Here is an 8,583-nt window from a genome sequence, read left to right as displayed (position 1 = left end):
GCTTGTCAGGAGTTCAGTGCTATCTGGATGATATCCTGGTCACTGGAAGAAATCAGTTGAGGCCAGAGAGCTGACAGCTAACAAAACCACCATTTTATTTAGAGAGAGAGAGAGCTCACTCAGCCGACTGAAACCGGCTGAGCTATCCCTTAATAGTCTAACTCAGTTGCCATAGTAACAAAACCCATGACAACCAAATACACAACAGTGAGAGGTGGGATTTCCTCCCAGTCCTCTATCTGTCAGCCTTTGGGGGCCAGCTGCCCTCTCCGCCAACCCCTCTACTGATCTGGTCTGGCTCCCTTAGCATGCTGCTGATGAGCTGTGTCACGAGGGCTCCACAAGGAAATAGCGGCCTGTGGTGGGTGCCCTTAGATGGGATAAGATGTTCAACTGGTTGGTGTTTTCCCTATATAAAGAGCACTCATTTCTCTTCAGTCTGACCTGTTCTACTGATCTGGTCTGGCTCCCATCCCCTCTCCAAGGGTTGCAGCTGTCTGGAGGTGCTGCCTTCCACGCCTTCCTCAGTCACACCTCATTCATTCAACAGGGCCATTGATTAGAAAGTTGGGGGAAAATCTTATTCTACTTCTAGCAAAAAGACATTTTTCTTTTACCTTAATTATACTATCTTAGGGGCTCACTGTAACATATTACCAAGGTTCAATACCGCTGTTTCGGTGGGGCAGTGCTGGGGAAGGAGGGTTTGTTTCCTCAGGGCAGGCGGTGCTAGGGGTGGGTGGGGGGAGTATTTCAGGGGGGCTGGGCGGTGCTGAGGGGGGGTTCGGCCCTCAGCTGTTTTCTTTGGAGTAATATGGCCCTCGCCGCTTTACAAGTTGTGCAGGCCTGAGCTACACGTTCACGTTACCTGCCATCATAAGTGGAGACGTAGCCTCAGCCTTGGGGGCAGGGAGGGATCGCTCAGTGATTTGAGCATTGGCCTGCAAACCCAGGGTTGTGAGTTCAGTCCTTGAGGGGGGCCACTTAGGGATCTGGGGCAAAAATTGGTCCTGCTAGTAAAGGCAGGGGGCTGGACTCAATGACCTTTCAAGGTCCCTTCCAGTTCTAGGAGATTGGTATATTGCCAATCATTACCTTTATTACCTAAAGTCTCACATACCTTATCAATATCTAAGACAGAGACTCTTGCTTTTAAGACTGAGAGACAGCCTGCTTGTGGCTAGTGCACTGCACTAAGATTAGATCTGCCGCTCTTCCCAAATCTACCTGTGACCTGCTCAGGAACCATGGGCCAACCCCTTGCTTCTGTTTCCCCTTTCACCCGTGTCTATTTAGACTGCAAGCTCTTCAGGGCAGGGACTGTCTCTTGTACACCACCAGGCACAATACCGCCCCGATCGCATTTGAGGCTTCTAGCTGCTCCCTGTAATACAAACAATAATATGCATTAAGGTTAGATCTTATCTCGTTGTAGTAGAGAAACCTCAGAGCGCCACAGAGCAGAAGAGGTTATATATCATCATGTTAGACACGACAACATCAGACTGGCTCGCCCTCTGTCTTTCCTCCACACCCCCAACTTGAAGCCAAACCGTTTCACAAGAAGCAAACACCAGGAAATCTGCCTCCTATTCCGATTTGCATTTCAACGGCTTTAAAACCAGGCAGCCTGATTTTACAGTATTGTTAAAGACAAGAGGGGTTTGATTCCAAACACACTCCCAGTGGCGTAAATCAGGAATAACTTCATTGAAGTCCATTGGCCTGGTCCTCCATTTGGTTTACACTGTTATACAAATCCAGAGTAACTCCAATGGAGTTTTACTGGTGCAAAATCAAGGGTGCGTGAGATAAGAATCAGACTCAGAGACTGTACTTGCTCTGGGGGAATGGAAAGTCAAGTGCCAATTTGAACAGTGAAGCAAATTTTTATGGCTGAATAATAAACCTGTGAAAATTTGAGGTTTATTAATGAAAATGCTGACAGACCTTTAATGCAGTGGAGCTACTGGGCACCACTATAAAAAAAGAAGTCTTTCTTCTGCACTTAAAAAATTTATTAGCTGTAATTTTTTTTTGCTTCCTGCATACAAAAAGCCTGCCAGAGAAACAAGAAAGCTTTATGCCCCGTTCAACTAGAGCAATGTTTTCTAAGGGATTTAGGACTGGTTTTTTTTTTTTTTAACACATGCTTTGTTTTTCAGGCTCCTGCATGTTTGCAAGTCCCACCCAGTTCTCCAAAGTTCAACGGGGATCGTTGGTTAATTTCAACGAGTTTCCACTGCCTGCCTGGTGACTCTCTTGCTGATAAAACATACAGGCAGGAACTACCTGCTCTAGCAAAAAGGGGGTACAATCCTGGTTCTTTCGACCCTCTGTTTGAAAACTTGATTTCTCCCATTGTTTTCTCAACTGATGTCAACTAACTGCCAGCAAAAACAACCACTGAAGTCAACTGGAGCTTTGCCCAAGTAAGGACTGCAAGGTTTGGCCCCATATATCAGAAACAACTTTTCCTTTAAGATGTATGCATGCTCTCTGTCTCCTCTCTCTTCTGCCTCCACACCCTCTTCTCTCTTGGATACCTTTTCCCAAGGTAAGGAAACAAATAAAATATATCAGAGCCATGAGAGATCTCAGAGCCGAGTAGGAACATAAGAGTTGCCCCACTGGAAGAAGACAATGGACTTCAATGGCTTGTCTCTGACAGTGGCCAGTATGGGATACTTGGAGGAAAGTCTAAACCCTAATGTACTGACATTTCTGCAATTTGCTGCCTCTGGAGGAAATCTCCTCCTGAGCCCACCTGGTGATCAGTTTAGGTCCGGAAGCACAAGGATTGGTGCCTCTTGCCATTTCTAACCTGGTTGGTGTAAATGCACACCCTCTTGTCATTGGTTCAAGTGCACATGCCCTTGTCATGTATAGAAATGTAAGGAGATATTTTTACCTCAATAACTAGCCTGCAGCAGCGAGTTCCAGAGGTTGACTGTACATCGCTTTGGAATTGTGCCCCAGCCTATCATATCTGCCCTCCACTCTGGCCTTCAGAAGCCAGCAGCACCTGCCAGCTAAATATTTTTCCCTTGGTGGCAGCGGTACTGCAAGCACTTTGCATTTGGGATGGCAGAATGGGCAGGGAAGCATTTGCCTCCGGGAGGACAGCCTGGAAGAGATCCTAGGCTAATTCCTGCACGTCCTCAATAGTTACTTGCCGTTCTTTGCTATAGGCTGAATGTTGCTGTTACTGACATGTAGGAAATTGAAGGCCAACGTGCTCATATACGCTGCAGCTTAAAAATGCAGCACATGGATTCGCCTGTAGGACTTTAAATGAAGCAGTAGGCGGTGAGGCTGAGAAAAGTCACCCTTAAAGAGAGAGCCTTCCTTCCCCCACAGAAAATCAAAGCCACCTTCAGAAACATCCCCTCATCTGGACATTAGTAGATTTAAAAGTCAGGGGAGCTAAATTCTTCTGTCAGAATTCCCATGTGCAGCTATTGGGATGGATGGGGCTACATGGGTGTAGGATTGAGGCCAGGGTTATCAAGATGTCAAAACTCACCCTCGCTATCATTGTTGATGAGTCAACGGGTGGAGAGCAGGAGACGCTGCTAGACACTTCTGGGCCCGTGTGCGACCACTACTAGCTGGGGAAGCTTCGGCTAGCGGGATTAGAGCCTCAGCAGCACCGTCAGGCCATCAGAGAAGCCCCTTGCTGCAGTCTCTGAGGAGAGACTGAAATGTAATTAGGCCTGGAACCTTGCAGACTCGCAGGGGTCACAAATCAGCCTGAAGTAATACAGAACACATTGCAGCCCTGCAAGTCATTACCCATAATGATTATTCAGAGGGGGAGCTGGCAGAAAGTCCACAGAGCCCTCCCCTCTCTCTCTCCCTGGTGCTTCTACATAACAAACGGTAACTGGCACTTATTTCACTCTTACTGCGAGCCATCAGGACCCAGCAAAAGAGAGAGACAAGGTGGGGTCAGGCTAGAGGGGAAGCAGGAAGGGAGAACGGTCCCATCCAGCTGTGCCTTGTCCCATTGCTATGGGAACGCACACCTGGATTGGAAACAAAGGCATCAGGCATAGCACAGAGAGCCATAGCTTGAGAAGGCATCTCCTCGCCCGCCTTTATTGCTGATCCCACGTGGGGGGTTGGAGGGGCATGCCTCGGAAAGCAGAAACATTTACCTTCACCCGGTGAGCTGGCTGGCATAATGCCTTCAAAGGCTCGGCCGCTATCTTCTGGGTTCTGGCTCCAAATGTCTTAGTCTCTCCACACCAGGTGGAGAGCAGTCCTCTGCCAATAACCCCTGTCCTTCCCTTGCAATGACAAACGGATTCCATTTCCGCACCATTAAAAAAGGAACGTGGACAAATGCATTTGGAAATCTTTACTACCCCTGATTTTTATGTCATATAAAGCAGCAATACAAGAAAATAAAAGCATAGCAGAACCCGGGGGAACAGGGGTTTTGGCTTGGGATAAGCCTGCATGTAGGAAAGTATGAAGGGAGGTTTGAGTGTCCCACTGACTGAGAGACCAGTCAGCTCCACTCGGGGACCAAAGAGAACTGTAGCTGTCTAGCTCAGCAGACCAGGATAAAATGAGTGTTTTATTAGGGCTTTTCCACAGGGCTGTTAACAGCGAGCCAGCGCAAGACATCAGTGATTCGTTTTCCTTGTTCCAGGGGACAAACGAGTTAACAGATGTAACTTGGGAATTAAAAACAATGCTCTCTGTTACAAGAACAGCTGTTTCCTCCACCAGGTACATTAGAAGTTCTGTGTGCTGGAGTTAAAGCAGTACCGGTAGGAGGGATGGCCTGGCGGTGAAGGCACTGGACTAGAAATCTCGGGTCGATTCCTGGCTCTGGGTTCTGGGTCGAAATCAATGACAGCTAAGTACCTAAATATCTTTCAGGAGCTTGGTCTCAGTTCTCCCTCTGTACAAGGATGGAAACAATATTCTGTCATCAGTCTTGACTATTTAGAGTGTAAACTCTGAGAAGTAGGAACTGTCTCATATGTAGATATAGGATCCAGTACTATGGGTCTCGGTTGTGACCCATAGGTGCTGCGATACTGGAAGGGTGTTAACATTTCAGTGAAGGCCCATGTCCGAGTCTGCTGTCGTAGGCTGCAGTCACAGCTGCCATTTCAAGTGCTGCCTTTGGTCCATCGTTTCACGTGCCACTTGATCTGCATTTCTAATGTACCCACCACCGTAGAATCTAGGCACCTGCCCAAGTAACGAGGAACCCTGACACGTACATTTCTTCTACTGTCCTTTCTTCAGGTTGCACCCACTTATTTATGAGTCTGCTTCGAGTGAGGACGGAGACTCTCAGAAGTTGCAGAGGTTCTCTACGGGGAACTGTGTCAGTGCTCAACTCTCTGTTGATGACCTAGGGGAAGAGCTATCAACAGTAGTGGACCCAGCCCCCTCCACCTGCCTAGCATCTCTGCACATCCCTGCCCTCCTGTCCAGTCACGCTAAGGCCATTTCCCTGTACTGTTGGGCTTCTTGTGGCTAAGCCTATTTATAACCCATTTTAGAAATCCATCATCATGACTTTTTTTAAGACAGGCCCATTGACTTGAACCCCTGAACTCAAGGGCACAGGGGATGCAGAACTTCTGACACTGGTAACAGGAGATGCTGCTGAATTCCAGTCTAAGGATGTGTAAGCCCTTCTTTTTTGAGTGGGTCCGTCCATGTCTTCAGGTAGCTCCACATTTCAGTGTGCCCAGCACATGTGTTGCTTTCCTCATCTAATTAAACTTTCATCTGCTTAGGTTTTCTCCTACCGACCTGGAAACTCAACCCTGACCCATGTTCTGGCATGAGGTCACCAGCAAAGAACTTGTGCCGATGGCTGTCTCCCACCACCTGAGCTCCGGGGCTGGGCTCCTGTTGCATGGTCCCCTGTGGTGATGACATTTGTATCTCGATGTCATCATGTCACAGTTAATAAAGCCAAGGCAGGGTGGTGAGTTGTAATGACTCCTCCTGATTGGCCAAACATTGCGTGCACCCAGTTACTCAGCCTCTCCCACCCCTACTCCAGCCTGCTTGTTTGTCCCATATGCCCATGAAGTCTTGTCTTTTTGCCTGCAAGAGCTGTCTTTTAATATATCTTTGTACACCACCTAGCACAATGGGGCCCAGTCTGGTAGGCCTCTAAACGCTACTGCAGTATAAATGGAAAATAATAATACTAACAATGAGAGTAGGATTTTTTTAAAAGGCTCAGATATTTATATGAGTAATGAGAACATTTAGAGCTACCATAGTGAGGATTAGAACAAACAGCCCCCCCAATTGTTATCAACTCACCTTCTTTGAGGACATTAGCCAACTTCTAGTTTTCCTTACTGCAGGGACTTGTCCAGCCCATAACCATAGTATCTGAGTGCCTCACAGTGGCTGTATTGTGGCAAAACCCCCATCCCCACCCCGTCCAAAGTACTTTTACAGAGGGGGAACTGAAGCACAGAGAGAGAAAGTGACTTGACCAAGTTCACACAGGAAGTCTGTAGCAGAGCTGGAAACTGACTCCGGATGATCTTGAGTTCTCGGCTAGTACCCAAACCACAGGACCATCCTCCTGCAGCTGACTATAATTGTCTAGATGAGCTGGATGGTCTAGACAAGATGATCAAAATGGTCCCTTCTGGCCATAAAATACATATGAACTCTAGAGTGACTCCACTAACTTGAGCGGAGTCACTCCAGGTTTATTCAGTGTGAGTGAGAAACAACATAATTAATTAATTGAAAGCTAATTAATGGGGGTAGCAGACACTTTCTCTGCCTATTGCAAAGTTTCCTTGCACCTTCCTGCGATGCATCTGGCGCTGGCAACTGTCAGAGGAAGGCTACAGGTCCAGAATGACCCCTTGTCTGATTCATTCTGGCAGTGCCAACCCTGTTTTCAGATGGACTTTGAAATAAAAAGCAAAAAAAGCTGACGGAGTTATAAGAAAGTCATGTTACAGAAATCAGCATGAAAACCTGCTTCCCAGACAGGCTGACATATGGAGAAACAACATTGCGTCAGCTGCTGTTATGGAGGTCAGTCTCCCCAATTGCTCGGGAAATGAAAAAGGAAGAGGTCAGAGGCAGGCTCTGCGAGTATGCCAGGCTGAAGCAATATGATGAGCCATTTCCCTCAGCCCTGAAAAATAATAGGCTGAATAGCCAGGGCATTTTCCTAGCCAAGATTATGCTCGACCAAAAGTTTCCACTTGGAAAACAAGCGCCTGTGTTGGGTAGGGTGAGCAGGCATCAGGGAGGCTTCCATTGCCAGACCACATGAATGTCCTTCGCCCCAGCGGAAGGCAGAGTGTGACCTGCTCTCCAGAGACAGCTGCTTTGCTCTGACAAGCTGGAAGCAACTTCAACTTCCTGTCAGAGCGGTAAGAATGGCACGGGCGCCTGGTTGTGAAGGCAGCACCAACAGCCGCAGCGTACGGAATGTGGTCACCTCTCCTCCCCCCGACAGCCAGCCCAAGGCCCCTTTAACCCCCAAGTGTTGGGTCCGGAGCTGGGGAGCGGCAGGGCTGGGGCGCCCTGGTCAGGGGCTCCTACCTTGCTCTGGGCTTCAGCTGCTAGTCCTAGCTGGGCTAAGGAGGAATGGGACATCCTCTTCCCCTACACTGGCCACTCACGGGGCCAGGTAAGACCCACCTCCGGACACCTTCCCTGGCTGCAGAAAGCTCAGCGTTTGCTGGCTGGGAGCCCAGCTCCGAAGGCAGCGCCGCCACCAGCAGCAGCAGTAAGGGTGGCAACACTGCATCCTGCCCTACCGTAGCCTTGCAACCACCCTCACAGCCCCCTTTTCGGTCAGAACCCAGGTGGTTACGACACCGTGAAATTTCAGGTTTAAATATCTGAAACTGTGAAATTTAAGATTTTTAAGATCCCATGATCATGAAATTTACCAAAATGGGTCGTGAATTTGGTAGGCCCCTCGTCATGATCGAATCCCAAAGGCTGCAAAGCGGCCCCATAATGCAGCAGGGCTGCCCTGGTCCCATCCAGGGGCAGGATTGGGAGAGTCGGTGCCAGGGGAATCCTCAGTTGCCACAAAGTCCGGTCAGCAGGTCCATGAAATCCACTGGCTGATCAGTACATGTCAATGAGTGGCCTCCTCCCTCGTGGCCTGAGGGCAGACCTACAAGCAGCCCCTGGCTTTGGTTCCCCTCTTGGTTCCTCAATAAGTCCAAAAAGAGGCATTTACAAATCCCATAACAACAGCCTTCCTTACGATCTGCTTTGGTAATGGAAAGTTAAAAAAAAATAACCCCCAGAGTCTTCCCTCCAGCCTTCAGCTGGGTGCACCCCAACTCCCCAGGTGTCTCAGGGTCTTCCCTTCAGGAGCCTTTCGGACTCTCTACAGTCGCTTGCCAGTTTTCTGAGCTTCCCCCGTTCCCTCTCCAGCTTCCTGCTGCCCTTTGCAGGGGAATCGGCTCTGCCATGCCCAGCTGGTACCAATTAAACCCCACACCTCAGGTGTGGCAGGCAGGGCTAATTGGAGGGGGCTGGCCAGCTCTGGGCCTTGGGCCTTAAAGGGGCAGGCCAGTCCATTTCAGCCCACGGAAGTGGGTC

The 8,583-nt window shown here is 48.9% G+C and overlaps 1 long non-coding RNA gene across 1 annotated transcript; it reads left to right on the top strand.

The window, feature by feature from the left end:
* The first annotated feature begins 234 nt into the window (after positions 1–234).
* Positions 235–6,718, top strand: LOC123343320. The gene is made up of 3 exons (XR_006572197.1): positions 235–361; positions 2,166–2,432; positions 5,269–6,718. It is a non-coding gene; the product is annotated as an uncharacterized LOC123343320 (long non-coding RNA).
* Positions 6,719–8,583: the final 1,865 nt, after the last annotated feature.

Source organism: Mauremys mutica, chromosome 10 (assembly GCF_020497125.1).
Source record: "Mauremys mutica isolate MM-2020 ecotype Southern chromosome 10, ASM2049712v1, whole genome shotgun sequence".
NCBI classification, from domain to species: Eukaryota; Metazoa; Chordata; order Testudines; family Geoemydidae; genus Mauremys; species Mauremys mutica.
This window is presented reverse-complemented; position numbering and strand designations above follow the sequence as displayed.